The sequence below is a fragment of the Sus scrofa genome, chromosome 11 (genome assembly GCF_054392235.1).
Source record: "Sus scrofa isolate SSC_HxYL_T2T_F1_AM1 chromosome 11, Sscrofa_HxYL_maternal_Yorkshire_Landrace_v2.0, whole genome shotgun sequence".
In the NCBI taxonomy this organism is placed as follows: domain Eukaryota; kingdom Metazoa; phylum Chordata; class Mammalia; order Artiodactyla; family Suidae; genus Sus; species Sus scrofa.
In genome coordinates this window covers 80,441,669-80,460,916 of record NC_139393.1, presented here as the reverse complement: position 1 = coordinate 80,460,916, position 19,248 = coordinate 80,441,669, and the positions used below count along the sequence as shown (strand labels likewise).

The 19,248-nt window shown below is 39.0% G+C and overlaps 1 protein-coding gene across 3 annotated transcripts in view; it reads left to right on the top strand.

Annotated features, from left to right (window-relative positions):
- Positions 1 to 19,248, top strand: part of LOC146398709 (uncharacterized) — an 843,865-nt gene that overhangs the window by 704,610 nt on the left and 120,007 nt on the right. The gene's annotated exons all lie outside the window — the stretch shown is intronic.

Below are 19,248 nucleotides of genomic sequence, written 5' to 3'. Positions count from 1 at the left end.
ACATAACTGCAACATATACTATTTAAACATTTAGAACAAACACGTAGAGAGGTAAATGGGGTTTTACAAAGTATTAATGAAGAAGATATTATTGTAAAGACCTAGTAAAAATGAACATTTATGAATCTTACCTCGTGCCAGCCATCATTGTGTGAGGTGGGTACTCATGAGTAACCCTGTAGGAGGAAAGCAGTGCCTCCAGAAAGCAACTAACTCTTCGAAGTCACACAACTAGTAGGTGGAAAACTGGGTTTTAGCACCTGCAGTCTTAATTCAGGATGGTTTTTCAACAGGAACAATACTTGCACGTGACATGAATGCAGACAGTAAAGAATTATCAAATTTTTGTGGAATAAGAGGCCCTTTTCTCCACCCTTCCTCTTCCTTCTTCCAGGACAACCAATATTTACATATTTTTCTTTTTCTTTCTCTCTTTCTTTTTATTTTTGTCAAGTTTCATTGAAATAGGGTTGATTTACAACGTGGTGGTAATTTCTTCTGTACAATAGAGAGATTCAGTAATGCATATACACACATCCATTCTTTTTCAAATTCCTTTCCCATAGGTGTTTTTTTAAAGGAAAATATCACAACATATTACAGATCCTTTTGTAGTTGTGTATATTTCATATATTGTATCTATATTCCTTTATTTTAGTAATATGTCTATATGCATGAACCTACCACATATTACTAATAGCTGTATAGAATTCTGATATACAGATGGACCTAAATTATCTTGTTATTTCTTTATTAAGTTTGTTTCTATTACTATTTTTACATTTTTGCTATTCCAAAAAAATTCTGGCATAGAAGATAATTTCATTTGTGTTCTCTGTAAAATGTGTCACTGTTGCTGAAGAACGAGAGTTACGATGACATGATGTCTAGAATTACCTTTAAAATACTTCGTGGAGTTCCCATCGTGGCTCAGTGGTCATAAACTCAACTAGTGTCCATGAGGACACAGGTTCAATCCCTGGCCTTGCTCAGTGGGTTAAGGATCCGGCTTTGCCTTGAGCTCTGGTGTATGTGGGTCACAGACACAGCTCGGATCTGGCGTTGCTGTGGCTGCGGTGCAGGCCCGCAGCTGTAGCTCCGATTCGACCACTAGCCTGGGAACCTCCATGTGCCGTGGATTTGGCCCTAAAAAGACAAAAGGCGAAAATAAAATCAAATAAAATACTTCAGCAACTAAGCAATATAGAGGAAGGAGGTTTGCAAGATCCTATTAACGGACTTATCTGAGTAATGAGCACAGGTAGCTTTATTATTAGTGTGTTTTTGACGTTTGAGTATATTTAAAATTTTTACACTCATTTAATAGAATTTGCTTTATTAGGCAACTTTTTTTTTTTTTTTAAGGAAGGAGAAAGATTCTCCCCAAATTCTCCTTTCCTCCGCAATAGTGAAGGAAATCCAGATGTGGACGCCGTAACCTCCTTCTAGAGGAGGGTGGGGACGATTGAATCGGAGCGTCAGGAGCCGAGCTGTTGTGGGAATCAAGTTTGAGAGAGGACTCCGTGGAGAAGGGTGGTGGCAGTGGACGTGCTTCTGGAGGGAGGGGACATCGTCAGGTGAGGAGTGTCCTTCGACGAGGGCGCTTCTGAAGCAGCCGGGGACGGTGAGGGCAGTGATGAGAGACGAACATTAGCACAAATGTCGCAGAGGGAACAGAAAGCTTGTGGTTGCTTTGGAGGTCCTCTCTCTCGCCACAGTCTACATCCAGAACCGTGTGTGTAGTTACACACGTCCAGCTGTATCCACAGCCATACCGTACTTACGCATAAACCTGTACCTTGATGCATGCCTACACGCTGGTCCTAGCCTCGCGGTGGCTCTTTCCAAGTCCGTGGAGTGTGATGGCACGGCACCGTCATGACTTTCCAACTCTCTGCGGTAGTCTTGCACCTGTGGCTTCGTGGATTATTAGCTTGGAGGTAACACACTCCAAAGCCAAGAGAAAATGGTGATTTTTTTTTTTTTTTTTTTTTTTGTCTTTTTGTCTTTTGTTGTTGTTGCTATCTCTTGGACCGCTCCCGCGGCATATGGAGGTTCCCAGGCTAGGGGTTGAATCGGAGCTGTAGCCACTGGCCTACACCAGAGCCACAGCAACATGGGATCCGAGCCGCGTCTGCAACCTACACCACAGCTCACGGCAACGCCGGATCGTTAACCCACTGAGCAAGGGCAGGGACCGAACCCGCAACCTCATGGTTCCTAGTCGGATTCGTTAACCACTGCGCCACGACGGGAACTCCCCTGATTTTTTTTTTGTTTTGATTGAAATTAGTCAAACTTTTTAGGCTTGAAATGTGATTGAAATTTACTTTCTATACGGTACTAACCTCTCGCTCTCTTCATGTATACACACACACACACACACACACCCCTATATAAAACACCTTATATGTATATATAGAGAAATATAAGTACATATGCATTTTATATATAAAATATATGTATTTTATATTTTATATGTAAATGTAAAATATATATATAGTAAGTATAAATGTCTCCACTTAAAATCCGTAGAGGAGTTCCCATCGTGGCACAGCGGTTAACGAATCTGACTAGGAACCATGAGGTTGCAGGTTCCATCCCTGGCCTTTCTCAGTGGGTTAAGGATCTGGTGTTGCCGTGAGCTGTGGTGTAGGTTGCAGACGCGGTTCGGATCCCACGTTGCTGTGGCTCTAGCGTAGGCCAGTGGCTACAGCTCCGATTCGACCCCTAGCCTGGGAACCTCCATATGCCACGGGAGTGGCCCTAGAAAATGCAAAAAGCCAAAAAAAAACCTGTAGGTAATAGATACTCATTACATATGATACTGTATGGGAAGGTATCACAAAGGCCTCCGTCCTTAGCAAAAGTCCCACTGACATCAGTTTAATTTGAATTCTCTTCTTCAAGGAGACAGTGTTATCCTCGTCTTTCCAGCTTCCCTGCCCACAGTCCTCAGGATTGAAGGTGGCTCACGGTGGCCTGTACTTGCTCTTTTCGCTCTAGATAAAGACACAGGCAAGTAGTCGTGTGGGTGTGGATTCAAGGGGCTGAGATGGCTGGCTTCAGTCTCCGAACTGTGAGGGATGGTGGGGTTTATTAGTTTCATAATAGCATTTTTCATTTCTACATCATGGACCAAGGTGCTGGACTTTATTTTTTCTACTGTGGTTAAAAACAAACAAACAAACAAAAACAGTGTACAGAATCCCACAGGTTAGACCCCAGAAGCAGGCCCAGGGTGAGCGGCTTGTGGTTCAGTGGCTAAAGTGGGCTTCAAGTGCCTGAGGGTTATCTCTCTTCATTTGAATGTTTTCTGGCTGGAAAGTTAACAGCTGAGTGCATTTTGAGTAAAATACTAAAGGAAATGGCTGATAAAAATATCAATGTCATATATCTGCTTAACAGAGATACTTATCTGTTCTTTCTCAAAGCACTGTTAAGCTGTCATCTGTACGCTTATCACAGAAACAATTATCTCACAGGAGTTTTATCTCCAGACATTTTCCTGACCAGACAGAAAGAATCTTGGAAGTAGTCATTGCCCTCGTTTGTTTAAAGAGGGACTATGACGGTTCTCATATGAGGAATCAGTCCACTTAACACATGATGTTTATATCCCCCAAGAGTCCCTGGATCGACTTGCCACAAAGAGCCCAGCTCAGGAATGGAGTTGTAAGTGGCTGAAGCCAAATCAACGAAAAAGGCGAAGGAGGGGATGCTAACCTGCCCTTTGAACACAGACTTCCTGTTTTGTTTGTGAACCCATCAGCTGATAAACATCTAGAAAAGACGTGTTTTTTGCGTCTTCCGAGGACTGAGAATTCCCGACGGAATGTTAGCCCTGTGGTGGGCAGGGGCGCCACTGATGGGCCACCAGGCAAGTGCGTGTTCAGGCAGGAGGGTGCTGGAGAAGTCTGGCCTGAGGAGGTGCCAACAAAGCGACTGAGAGACACGGGAGCAAGTGTGCTGTAAACGGGGAAAGAACGGAATTCTGCTGGGAAGTCAAAAATGACAGGTGTGGGTTATCTCCTGTGAACAACGCGTTTGCATGTCGAGCTTTCCAGGCTTGGTGAATGATGCCAGTCTTTTCTTTTCGCACATCATCTGGTTACAAAATTTTAAAGACTTTTTATGGAAATCAAATGAATATTTAACGTCACAGAGAGGCCCAGGAATTTTTAATATCCCACTGATTTCTTTCCTGTTACATTATGGCTTATGTCATTATTCAATTAATTTCCTTTTTAGTTGACAGAGGAGACTTTAGAAGAAACATAATCACAAATAAAGTAATGCCCTTGTACTTTTAGAAAGAATCCATGAGAAGATCCTGGGTATTTATGAAATGCATATGTGTTTTGTAAATAGCCAAATTTGCGAACAAAGTTATTGCATTTAATTTATTTCATAACATGAAATAAAATGTAATGAAATACTCAGAATGACCCCTTTAGACAATGAATAATTTCATAAATACAAGGTGTGGGGCCTCTTTATTAAATCTAAATATCTCTTCTTGGCTCCAGAAGTGGTACTTTCAGAGAGCATTTTACCATTCCTTAACTTTCATTACCAAAATTAGGAATTTACAATCTTTTCACACAGAAAGAAAAAACCATCCTTGATCAAGAAAACCAACTTAAGATCTATGGGATGAACCTTTAATAGGAAAGAATCTTAAAAAAAGACTATATATATATATATATATATATATATATATGTATATAAAATCACACTGTTGTACCCCTGAAACTAATATTGTAAATAACTGTACTTCAATTTTTAAAAAAAAGGTCTGTGCAAAGGAAAATCTTCCCTTATTCGGGGGGCGACTGACTTCTATACTTCATCTCACAGTATCAGAAATTCATGCTCATCTATCAACAAAACGATACTTCCTTACGCCTAATGAACCTTTAAAGTGGGTTTCTGAGCAAGTGAAATCATGTTTTGCCGAGCAGCATCGGCTTTCTGGTCTACCTGTACTTAAAACAGTGAAGGTAGAGCTGTGCCATTTGGTGTGAAGGTGCATTTTCCACCTTCTCCTCCCTCTCCCAGCTCTAATTCCAAATGTGTATATGTCTGCGTCTTGTCCAGAAAGATGGGTTTATTAGCTAGAGAGTCTCCATTTGTGAACATTGAACTTTATCTTGCTGCTAGATACAGAAAGCACGGAGAAGCCAACCCCGAGTTCCTGAAAAGTTATCCAGGAGTAGGTGAAGTGTTGTTTTTCGCTTTGTTTTGTTTGTTTGTTTTGTTTGTTGTTGTTGTTGTTGTTATTCCATTCATTCATTGGAATAATCCCTCTTTCCAGAATCAAGGACTGTTGACGGTCTTCCAAACCTCAGAGCAGTTCTTGCCAGACGTGTTTCGAGGGGTGGTGGCTTGAGGTGACACGCCCACTTGAGAAGGAGTTAATGTTCCAGAGCAATCCACGTGTCCATGATTTGTGTAACGCAAGCCTGACCCACTCCCACTGTCATTCCCGTCTTACAGGTGGTATTTCTAGAGCTTTTATCCTCGGCGGGCTCACGTCATGGTCTAGCATGATTCTTTATGCAATGAGCCCTCAAAGTGTGGCTAGCTCATCATTTCTAGCAGTATCTGGGAATTTGTTTAAAAACCAGAGAAAGAAGCTGTAATTGGATGTCCCCAACTTGTGTGGAATTCTCAGTAACACGTTACACAGTCCATTAGAGGAGAGGCTGTGTCTGCTTTTTGCTTACCATTGTCGCTGCAGAACTAAACCCAGTGCCTGGCAATAGGTATTTGTTGAACACATGTTTTAACTACTTCCCCCTGCATCACCCTAAATACCTTAAGCACCTCCCACAAAAAAATTTCCAAACAAAGACTCAAGGACAGAAAGTTATGTAATAAGGGTCTCAACATATCCCGGTAATTCTTTTTCAGAGGAAAAATAGCTTGATCGTATTTTTATTCATTGAAAATTCACTAAATTATCTTTCATTTTTACTTCTAGTGAATTCTACAAATGCTATCCTTATGGCTTCTGCTTTAAAAACCTTTATAGCAGAGATGAATCTGGCAATATTATGCCAACTATTTTAATTTTCTAGGTGTATTTGATGAGAATATTATCTTGAGTGTATAAAATAAGGCCAAAAATGTGTTGCAGATGCAAAGATGTATTTTTTATATATTTTCTTAAAGAGCACATACCTTTTGAAAACTCAGACTACTAAAATTGTGAAAAATCATTCTATTTAGAAATGTCCACTAATCTCAGAATTTAAAGTTGATAGTGGGAGTTCCATTGTGGTGTAGCGGAAACGAATCTGACTAGTATCCATGAGGGTGCGGGTTCGATCCCTGGCCTGGCTGAGTGGGTTGAGGATCTGGCATTGCCTTGAGCTGTGGTGTAGGTCCCAGACATGGTTCACATCCATGTTGCTGTGGCTGTGGTGTAGGCTGGCAGCTGTAGCTCCAATTCAACCCCTAGCCTGGGAACCTCCATATGCCATGCCTGTCACCCCAAAAAGCAAAATTAAATGAATAAATAAATAAATAAAGTTGATGGAAACTCATGGTTATAATATCCTGGTAAATATCCATCGATAAAATGTATTTTTAGAAATTTTATTCAGGTATAGTTGATTTATAATGTTGCGTCAAATTTCTGCTGTACAGCAAAGTGACCCAGTCACTGTATTTTAAAATGTTAGTGCTAATAGCTTAATGAAGCATTTTTTTCCCCTGTGAACCACAAAGAGATAGTCTTTTTGTAAATTATTTTGTAGTGGTATAGAAATGAAGTAAAAACTATAGGAATGGGATTACGGATTTTACGTTATCATATGTTTTGGGTTTTGCTAATAACTGTGTCCAGGAAGAGAAGTGCATTTCAGCTAAGACTGCCTGCCTGCAACCTTGACATTTCACTAAGTCTTTGCTGCAGGGAACTTGGGAGAATGTGCAAGACTCGTCTATTTAATTTGGCTTTAAAATCTCATTGTATCTGGCAATTTAAGACATAGAATAGTAACTCTTCCTCAGCTAAAAGAAACTTTTTGGTGTTTGGCTAGCAGGATAATGAATACCAAGACAGCGTGGGTGTGTGATCTGGAGAGGGCGGAGATTTGGAATTAACAGGCACTGCGTCAATCTTACATCTTCCACTTATTAAGAATGTCACCTCAGGAAAATGACCTTAATTCCCTAAACTCACTGTATTGAGCTGGAAAACGGGAGCAATGAGTTGTATCATTCGTGGTTGTAATGAGCTGTCAAGTATCTAACACGTGTGAAAATGACGAGGCTAGTGCCTGACTACACTACACACCCTTTGTTTTCTTGCACGCAGTCATTTTACAGACATTACAAACTGAAAGTGAACACACATTTGTCACTTACGGCGTATCTCTCCATGCGTGTTGGTTAAAAAGTGGTCCTGGCATTAGAGTGTGATAAAATGAGTTACAATCATGGGAAGCAACTTAATGTAAGAGTTAATAACATAGACTTTTCAGACAGCCCATAAGATGGGTTTCTGGTTCTGCTTCTTTTCTTTCTTTTCTTTTTCTTTTCCTTTTCTTTTTTTTTTAGGGCCACAGGTATGGCATATGGAAGTACCATATGGGGGCTAGGGGGTTGAACTGGAGCTACAGCTGCCACCTATGCCTCAGCCACAGCAACACCAGACTGGAGCCACATCTGCGACCTACACCACAGCTCATGGCAACCCCAGGTCCTTAACCCACTGAGCGAGGCCAGGGATTGATCCTGCATCCTCATGGATACTAGTCGGGTTTGTAACCTCCTGAGCCGCAACAGGAACTCCTGGTTCTGCTTCTTTTCTGTATTACTGTGGGCAAGCTATCAAAGCTTTTTGGCCTCATTTTCTTTATAGGAGAATCCATATCTACATCATATTTTGGTTGTATGGAATAAAGGACATAATATATGAAAGCATTGTCAAAATGACCAATACAAAGGGAATAATAAATCGTTATTGCTATTGTACAGATATCTTGAAAAATGTATGTAAGCTTGGAAAATTATATCTTGGCCCCTTCTTGGGTTAAATGATGACACCTGCACACAAAGGGAAGGATCAACGGTGAGGATCCAAATGGATTTTTCAGCTTCAACTCTTTGACTTTGAGGTTGAAACCGGTACCTCCTCATCCAGCCTTTTTGACATTTTCTAAATATTCTAAAATGAAATAATAGTCTGAGTAGCAGGTCACCTCTGTCCTGAGCCAAACTCTCAAACTTTTTCTGTGCAAACTTTCAGAAGAAAAATCTCTCTGAATTTGAATGTTGTTTGCATAAAGAGAAGGCATTGGTGTTTACTTTTATTAAAATAAAAATTACTTTAAGGCTTCCATAGAAGTAAGTAATATAAGTAATTTTCAAGTCATTGACTTGAAAGATACTGAGTAAATTAACTAGGACACCAAAGGGGGAGTTCCGCAGAGGAAGAGCGCAGTAATTGGTGGAGGAGGGTAACCCATTCCATGGATACAGTTAGCCTTATCCATACCTCCCTCCCTCATAGCCCAGTGGCCATGGAGGCAGGGAAGGAAGTTACACTGGGCTCAGTAACATGGACTTCTACTTATCAAGGCGGAACTGCCATGGCCACTGCTGAATGCTCAGTCTGCCAGCAGTCGAGACCAAAAATTGAGTCCCCCGTGTGGCACTCGTCCTGAGGCTCATCAGCCAGCCTGCATTAAATATCATGAGTGCCGCCATGATAGTCACACCACACGGTTTCTGACCAAGGAATTCTTTGCGGAGCAAAAGTAGTGTGGTAATGGGCCCAGGCCGGTGGAATTCACCTGCCTCCCCGTAGCCCCCATGATGCTGAAGCAGCTGGCTTGGTAGAACGGTAGTAAGACCTTTCGAAGCTTCAATTATTGCATCAGCTCAGTGGCCATGCCTTGCAGAGCTGGGGAAAGATTCTCCAGAAGCCCTCATGTGCTCTGAATAGGCATCTGATATATGGTGCAAGTGATTTTGTCAAATCCTCTTTACATGTGTATGCTAAATAGAAAATAGTTAAACCGGCCAATTTATCCTCACTTCAAATTGAACAACAAACTCCTTTTATTAATTTTAGTTTCAAAATGTATTTCTTATAAAACAGTATATATAAATTATATATAGTAAGGAAAATCTCAAACAGATGGTTGTTTGGCAGAGAGTCATAAAAATTATATTGCACAATAAATTCCAGAAATTACAGTACTGTCAATATTTTTGTTTCTTTGGGGTTGATTCCACTGGCTTTTGAATATCTCTGCAGTTTAAAAAATTAAACAGAGGAGTTCCCTGGTGGCTCAGCAGGTTGAAGATCTGACATTGTCACATCACTGCTGTGGCTCGGGTTCAGTCCCCAGCCCGGGAACTTCCACACGCCATAGGCACAGCCAAAAAATATATACATAAAAAGTTAAACAGAAATAAAATGTTAAATGATCACATAGGATGAATTAATGTTACTTGATAATTGTTTCTTCATTATCACTGTGTTATAATTGTTTATTTTAAATCAACTATTAGGAATTCACCCTGTGGTTCAGTGGGTTAAGGACCTGACATAGTCTCCATGAGGACGTGGGTTCCATCCCCAGCCTCTCTCTGTGGGTTAAGGATCTGGCATTTCTGTGCCTGTGGCGTAGGCCAGCAGCTGCAGCTCCAATTCAGCCCCTAGCCTGGGAACTTTCATACGCTACTTTCATAAAAAGAAAAATAAACAAATCAACTCTGCAAGCACAAGAATACATAAGGTAAGATTTGGATATAGGCACTGATCTGCAAGCAAATCTAAATGATCCCAAATCTCTATGAACTTTTTCTTGAGATGGAGGACACACCAGTCAGGGTTTTAGAGTCACTTGTAACACTGCAGGTTTTCTGATTTAACATCCATGTAGAATACAATATTTGTCACATAACAAGGAATGTTAAGTATAATAATTTCATCGTTTAAAACTTAAAATCCTTGGGGAAGGAGGAGTTTTTAATCATGGACTTGGGAAATATTCATGACCTACTGTAAAGCCGAATTAGAACTTCATTGTCCTTTGAAGTCAATGTAATCTGTTTTTGAAGATTGAGAGAGGGCTCTGGTTTTCCCCCGAATCAGAATAAAGCTGGTATCTAATACATTTCTTTTCACTGGTGCACAGTTGTTCTGCTACATGAACGCAGACACCTTTGCATGGAACTAACATCTGATGTTCTCACAATACCTGGATTCAGAAGTAGAAATCTTTTTTTTTTTTTAAGAGCTTTGGATCTATGATTTGAATGAAACTTCTGAGTTGCGTGAAAGGCAAAACTCTATTTTGGTGGCTTGAATCAGGCTTCTATGCACTAGAACGAGAATACTTTTGTTTTGCTTTGCTTTGCTTTTTAGGGCTACATGTGCAACATATGAAAGTTCCCAGGCTAGGGGTTGAATCAGAACTACAGCGGCCGCCGGCTCACGCCACAGCCCCAGCAGCACAGGTTTGGAGCCGCATCTGTAACCTACACGACTGCTCAGGGTGACGCCAGATAGTTACCCACTAAGCAAGGCGAGGGGTCGAACCGGCATCCCCATGGAAACTAGGTGGGTTCATTACTGCGGGCCCAGTGGAATACTTTTAAAAATAGAAATATAATGGTACCTCGGTAAGCTGACATGAATTATGATCCTTGGGAATCCATGATCAGTTTTCTGCAATAATCTGAGGGTGACGCAATTCCAAATCCGAAACACTGATGATTCGGAGGGCTGCAGCAGCCCTTTGCTTCTTGTGTCTGTATCTTGTATCTTTAGTTTCTGAGAAGGCAAATACTCCCAGTGTTTTTAAAGAGTCCTCTCTTCCCTGGCATCACTCACCTATAATCTCTTTTGGTAAAGGGTTATCTAATCTCTCTCCCTTTTTTTCTTTTCCGGCCATGTCCAGAGCAGGTGGGAGTTCCTGGACCAGGGATCAACCTGCCCCACAGCAGCACTGCAGTGACGACACTGGGTCTTTAACCCACTGAGCCACAAGAGAACTCCTTTACTCTCTTGATAAAACAGAGGGTCTGGGAGATACATAGTTAATGAATAGTTAGGCAGGTCATAATCTTGACAGACATTCTGGCATTTCCATGTTCCAAAGTTTTTACATCCTTCCTACCTTAAATCAAATGGATTTTTGGCATTATATTCCTCATAGGTTTCCACTGAGCCTAATTCTGATGTTTTAGCCAACAAGCTTATTATACAAATAGAAACATGCCCGGACTGCTCAAGATAACCTGTGTTATCCAGAGTTTTTGCGGGGTTGGGGTCCACTTTGAGTAGTTTTCCTGGCTCTTTGAGGACCCTCAGAATTCATTTCTATGAAAATTCCTGCAGATATTGCTGATATGAATGCCTAATAATTCTATTCCCTATGATTTTTGTGTGTGTTTTGTTTTGTTTTGTTTTTCTGAATACATGTGACTCCTATTTTAGCCTTAGCTCTGGCTCAAGTTCTCAGTCCAGAGACAATGAAAATTGAGTAAGTGGAAAGTGGGATGGGATTGCCTTCTCTAGTAAATCCCTCATATGCCAAGGTGGCTAAAACGGGTCTAGAAATAGACACGCTCACAAGTTTCCCATTGTTTTCCTAACTTATTTCTCTGGTAGTGTTAGTAAATACACTTTTATTGTGATTCCGTTCAAGAACCCTAAGAGAAAAATAAAAAAGCTATTTAAAAGTTAAGCCATTGAACTGGAAAAAAAAAAGAAAGAAAACTGATCAAGGAAATTGGGATATATGGGGAGATTCAGAGAATCCATAGAAGGCACCCCTGGATGCAGCCTTCCAGGTTAGTACAGCACTTGCTGGACTATTAAAACCTTGCATGCCAATGTTGAACTTTCATCTGGGCACTACCCACTCAAGTTTCAAAATTCTTGGTAGTAATACATGGTTGGTAAAATTCAAACTTCTTTGTGGTGACTTTGGGAACCTGTGATTTCAATTTGAATGCCAAGGAGCTGAGGAAGAATGACATTGCACACTTTGATTTTGTAAAGGAAAATGTAGAGAGACTCCACAAGGCACAAAGTCTTGTGTGACAGTAGGAAGCAGGCTGGCAGGATTGGCAGATGAAAAGAAGAAAAGTGACAAATGTCTAGATACAGCCGGAGAGTTTTATCACATGTTAATACTATATATCTTTTTCTTCATCTCCAATTTCCAAGGCAATGTGAACCATAAAAACTGTACTATGAAATTACTTGAAAAATATAGATGGATCATTATTTGAAGCTTGAGTATTTAGTATAGGTTCATTATGCCTTGCTCCTTAACCTTTTTCATTGTTTTAAGTTTTTAAAGTTTTTCTGCCTGCATAATATTTTTCTAAATATATAAATAAAAATAGCCCACAATATTCATCAACTTACTTTTTATAAATAGAATGTATGCCTTATCGTGGGGGTTTTGAAAACAACACTAGTAATTAAATCATCCTGGTAACATATAATTTTGTAGATTTTTTTCCACTCTACTTATTTGAAGAGTAAACCATTGTTTAATAGATGCAATTGATTATAGAATCTTGTAGAGAAAGATCTTCAAAGCATCTGTCAAATTTTCTCCTCTTTCTTGCAGGAGACACATTTCTCTGATTCTTTAAGGTGATTTTCTTTTGACTATCTTTTCGTAAGTCTTTCATAATTCTTCTGTAACCAGTAATTCTAATATAGGAATTATATATACAGGTGAGTTTCAACTCTGGCTGTAATTTGATTCACTCGAGGAACTCCAACAGCAAATTGATGACCTAGGATCATTACCAGACCAGGTGACCCAGATTCTTCAAAGTTATAGTCCTGGCATTAGTATTTAAACCTAGGATTGTCCTAAGTCATTTTAATGTGGTGAGGATTAATAATTGCTGTATAGATAAGATGGAATTCAAGAAGGCATAAGTTGTCAGTCCTACCCTTCTGTGAGAGAGCAGTGTTCATAAATTGAAAGAAAAAATAACAAAGTCTAATAATGCTGTTAACTCCAAAGGATCATACCAGATGGAGTTCACAAATACACACTGTAAATGTGTACATCTTACTCCCTGCAACAAGCCGCAAAATAACTAGCATGGCTAGCAATCTAGTTGGACCTCCGTCCCAAGGTAGATTTTCTTCCAGGTAACAGTGGTTTCAAGCAGGACAGATGACACAGCATGCAAATATCAACAGTTTTAAGAATATCACGTGTATGGAGTTGCTGTTGTGGCTCAGTGAGTTAAGAACCAACATCGTGTCCATCAAGATGCAGGTTCGATCCCTAGCCTACCTCAGAGGGTTAAGGATCCGGCGTTGCTGCAAACTGCGGTGTAGGTTGCAGATGCCGTTCGAATTTGGTGTTGCTATGGCTGTGGCATAGGCCTCAGCTATAATTCCGATTTGACCACTAGCCCAGGAACTTCCATATGCCGTGGGTGTGGCCATAAAAAGAAAAAATTTAAAAAAAGAATAGCACTGTCTCCTATGACCTGCTTTTTGTAGAAATTTTATTTAATAATTTTACGTATAAATTTCTATTCCTTTAGTACCCAAATAACTGTAAGATCAATAGTATATTTGGTACCATTCTACTTTGTGTATAGATGGACTTTAATAAAAAGAGTACTTTAGTACTTTAAATATGTAGTCCATCTAGGAAGATGTTTTATGAAATTAAAATTCATCTTTGTTATAATGTACTTACTACAATAATCATAAGACTCATAATGTTATGTTTTCATTCATAAGATATTCTGTGGCAAAACAAAGCATTTATGTCCCAGTCACATCATCTGATTTAATTTTTTCTCTCTTTTTTAATTTTTATTTTTTGAAATTAGACCATGAAATGAGTGCACTGTTTGTCAGACTTGAAAAAATTATAGAGTGAATATTTTAGCATAAGATATCTTAAATGAATATTCCACAACGTAAATCAATGTTATGTTTGTTCAAAGAAATTTCAAATATCTTTTAACAAGACTGTAAACTAAGTATTTGTTAGCAATGCATTACTGTTACTTTCCCTCTCTGCCTTAGTTTACAAATACTCCTCCTCAATGTTTAATCTTTAACAGTCTTTTTAGACATAAATTGCATCGGGGAAATAAAATCTTCGAGAAAATAATTTATTATGATGATTTTTTCATAAAGCATTTCTAACTAAATTACAGAAGTATGTGGAAGGACAGTTACTTTAAAAGTTGTCAAAGTTACATGAAACTAAAGATACCTTTTGATTTTTAGCAATGTCTTGAGATAATGTCTAATTTTACATTTAAACCACTTGTGATGAAACATTGCCAGGCTTAAATAGATAGTGAATCATAAAATAACTTCATATTATGCACATGTTGCATTATTTGCATGTGTCCATTTTAAAGAAAATATGAAAATCCTGCTTAGTTCAATGACGTTTCAATAACATTAACACGTTGATTTTGTTCATGCATTTTGGGAACCTGCATTAAGTGCTATAATCAACGCATGCCTACCACCCACTTGTAATACTTTTGAACTGAACCTAAAGATCATTTTGTAAGATAATAACACAGGAAGGATAAAGCTCTTGCTAATAATGCCAAAACACATTTCAGGAAAAGAAAATTTAAAGAGAGAGAGCGAGAACGTGTAAGTGAAGAGATGGAAATGATAGGTACATTAGACCGTGAAGATTTTGCTGTTGTCTCAGCCTTACTCGTTTACCAGGATGCTGTTCTTGTTGATCTTTTGCCATCTATTATTTATGCAGCTCATTCACGCTGCTGCAAAGGATGTCAGTGGAATGCAAGTCTATGTGACTGTGTTATTTTAGATGATGTAAAGAAACAGGCAGACTCCCATATTGTTTAGAATTTCACTACCTCCCTCTTTCCTATGCCTTGGTGTTGATTTTTCACTTGTTGCAAATCTTCCAAATCTTTTCCTTTTTTAATAATTTAGTTTAAGTTACCTCTATTAGGTAAATAAGTGTCTAGATGCCTTGTATTATTTCCTGCAGTTCTCAAGGGGGCATTGAGATTAAGTCTTCTTTGTGTATTTTTCTCCCATTACTAATTTGGTACATGTGGATTATATTCATAAACACAGACATTGGAGTTCATGAATTTATAACATATGTGCAGAAATATATAAGCACTATAAGAAGTTAACTATACTGAGTGACATGCCAGAAGACAGAGAGACGATATATTCTACTCTAGGTAAATCTGGACATAGACTTTATCAGCATTTTCATGTAAAATGGAAAGAGCCAAGTGGAATTTAATGGTTATCTATTCTGCTTTTTTAAAACCCAGGAAACACATGCTGTTGCTGTCCTTTTGGGACTGCATGTCCTTCTTTTTTTTTTCCATTTTTTAAAGTTTTATTAGAATATAGTTGATTCACAATGTTGTGGTAATTTCTGCTGTACAACAAAGTGGTTCAGTTATATGTATACACACACTCATTCTTTTTCAGATGCTTTTCCCACGTAGGTCATCACAGAATATGGGGTAGAGTTCCCTGTACTGTACAGCAGGTCCCCATTGGCCATCCATTCCATATCCAGTAGTGTGCGTGGGTCCTTCTTCATTGACCTTTCGATCATTATCATGCCCCTGGCACACTCCCACTACAGAGGGACTTTCTTTCTCTCTTTTCTTCCCATTTCAAATTTCAAAGAAGGATTTTAGGTAAGAACTCAATCATTTCTAAAATGATTCACAAACCAGAAAAGCACTTCTTTGACTTTCTCTTAATCATCGATTTCTGATAGACTTGGTGTGTGAGAAGCCAGAAGATGAAAGAAGCACTGATTTAACTCAGTACAAGTACTAATCATGGAGCACCTTGTGTTAGTTGATACTGATGTTCAAGATGTGTATGAAACAAACATAATTTTCAAGAACTTATAGTTTGGGTATTGGATATAAGATGAAAAGAGAACAAGTGTAGAAATCCATAATACACACTGTACAGCAGAAATTGACAGATCATTATAAATCAACTATAATAGAAAATTTTAAAAAAGAAATCCACAATACAGTAAGAGAGAGTGAAACTTTTGCCATAAAGGAAGTAAAATGTGATGAGCTTTTAATGAAGGAGGATGCATAGGATGAATGTACCAGGAGGAACTTCATGGAGGTGGACCTTTTAAGATCAATTGTATTTCAATAATTTGAAGTGTGATTAAAATAAATTTTTAAATACAGTGATATTTATTAGCATATACCCCAAGCATCAAGCTTGAAAAACGTATTACAGGAAGTAGATAGCATTGCCTGGGAAAAGAGTTAATTTATAGTTCTTCAAAGTGAAAATTTCATCCTTAAGCTTCTGCAAATGCTAGTTCCTTTGAGCCTTTGTACCAATTTGGGAGATGTCCTAGCAGAAATGTGGTCCCTGGTTCACTATAGACAACATGTAACTTAGATTGTTTACTCTTTCGTGGGGGGTTGGGTGGGTATTCCAGGCCACACAGGTGCAACTTCTCCAAAATTGAGACTGGAAAGTCAGAGGGGGGAAAAGTAAGAAGGAATTGCATCCTAGGCTAGGAATAGTCCACCTCATTCAGGGGCATTATAGGTATTTTTGAAGTTTTTTGAACAGTCATGAAATTATGAGATTCCCATTAAAACATTTCGGAAACTGAGATGATCCTGAAAAGGTGAAAGCCTGAGGTGATAAATTGTCATAGAATTATAAAAGCCCAAAGATAAGTCCAAAAGATAAGTGCCAGTTATAGATGTTCTAATCTGCAGTATTAATTGACTGAAAACTCAGTATGAGACAACAGAGAATGGCAGAGGCCAAAAATGCCAATGTGGGTGATGCCAGCCTTGGGAGCAACAGGGAGTCGAGGTAACACCACACCTACAACTTCCATCCACTCTTTAAAAGGGACGTCAAATTACAGTTTTCTCTGGATAGATGCCAGGAGTGGGATTCCTGGATCATATGATAGTTCCGTATTCAGTTTTCTAGGGAACCTTCATACTCTCCTCCAGAGTGGTTGCACCAGTTTACATTCCCACCAACAGTGTGGGAGGGTTCCCTTTCCTCCACACTCTTTCCAGCATTTATTGTTCATAGACATTTTGAAAATGACCATTCTGACTTGTATGTGTTGAAAAAGAGGACAGTTTGGGTCTCTTTAATAATAGGTGACGTTGAGCATCTTTTTCTGGGCTTTTTGGCCATCAGTCTGTCTTCTTTAGAGAAATGTCTATTTAGATCTTCTGACCATGTTTAAAATAGATAAGTAGTAAGGACTTACTATGTAAGACAAGGAAATTACTCAATGCTGTGTAATAACTTATGTGGGAATGAATCTGAAAAGGAATCGATTTATATATATTTATAACTGACTTTGCCATACACCTGAAACTAACACAGCAATGTAAGTCAGCTATACTCCAATAAATTTTTTTTTTAAATAAGAGGGACACTGACGACACATCCAGAGGAGGAGGGTAAAGATGGATTAGGAGAGCATGGCCTTCGAGGATCCTTCGAAAGAACTGAGACTTATCCTGAAAAGGAGATAAATTGGTCAGGACTAGGGTGGAGACAGGCTGGTGGGTGTGGAAGGAGCTATTTTCGCGACCTTTCTGGGCTGTTACAGGAAAGAACACTTAGACGTTTCTGTGGCTCTTGAAGGCAGAGCACGAACCACCAGGTGCAGATAATGCAGTACAAGGACTAACTTTCAAGGAATTTTGTTGTCCATCCAGCAGTTGAAAGGAGTGCTTTTTGATATGTTGCACAAAAGTGCTTTCATCTGGATGACCTTGAAATTCCATTTCAACCGAGACTCTGTTATTGCCTTAAATATATAGCACATCCCTGAACAATAAAATAAACATTGTGCTGCAGATTGATTAGCTCATAATCAATGAAGGCTTTGTTTGTTCTTTTAAAATGTATACAATAGCATAAAATATAGTTTAGGTGTTCAAAGAACTCTTCCTGTGAAACATGTGGAATTGAATGGAATAAATACACACTTACCTCACAGATGCTCTCACCAAACAGGTATGTGGAGGTGTATACAAGAACAGGAGTTGTTTGAACAAAGAGCAGAAACAACAAAACAGAATATTAGCATCCGAAGCAGGATGAGAAGCTTAGTATAACATTTTGATTACATTTTATCCGTAGCTATCTGATCCCTGGATGGATGGATGAATGAATTATGAAGCAAGCAGCTTGTGTTCAACACTTGAGTGAGATTTCTAAATAGACAGCTCCGTGTCGTATAAGAAAAGGTCTAGTGATACTGGAAAACATGGCCGTAGGTCTCAATTTCTTCTTGTCATGGTCCCAAATCATTTTTTAATGGTTTTACCTGGGTCCTGGGACACTGTGAAATGTCCCAGAACCCATGTCGAAGGAGCTGAGATTTTTGATCTTGCACTAAATCAGGTTCACTAGGGAAGGCAGCTGCTCCATAATAGAGAAGAAAAGTCTGGTTGTTTTGGGTGTGAGCATTGCTCTTATAATTGCAGCAATGTGCTGGCTTGGCATACCATCAACTATTCTTTTTGAACCTGTCTGATCATTTCCAGAGAGGAGAGGTTCTATTTCGTTATGGTTCATTGGTCATCATTTAGAAAAAAATGCTTGCCTTTGAATGAAATAGCTTCTAGTGCTGGGCAGTTTTTAGCCCTGTCTAGAAAAGGCTACTAAATATGGACAATGCTGAAAGCTAGGTTTTTATACTCTAGTAAGATTTAAAAATAAATGGAGATTTTTGAAACAGGTTACATTGGAAATGACCCAAGGTAGGAACCACGCATAGAGGCAGATGAAGTTTTCAGGAAGATCAAAAGCATGAGTCCTGTCAATCCTCTTTGCTGCAGTCCCCAGTTATTCCAGGGCTGAGTCATGCTCGGTGGTCAGAATTCTCTTTCTTCTGACACGATTTTATTCATCACCCTACCTTTATATCTGAAACTTCTAATATGTAATTTTCACAGAAATTATAATGCATGTCGCTCTGAAAAATCCTTCGACATAAAATATCCTATTTTACAGGAAAATTCCTATTTTCAATTTTTCGTATTGAAAAATAAATATATCCAATTGCATGCTATTTGACAGTCAGCTATTAAGGGAAACTAAGGTAATATTTATCCCCCGGGTTCTGAAGTTGAGATTAAAAAGAACACTAATGAATGTCCATCAATATTTCTTGGTAACCGAAATATTGAAACACACTAAAGATGCTGAGGAAAAGTCTCCAGGCTGGAAAA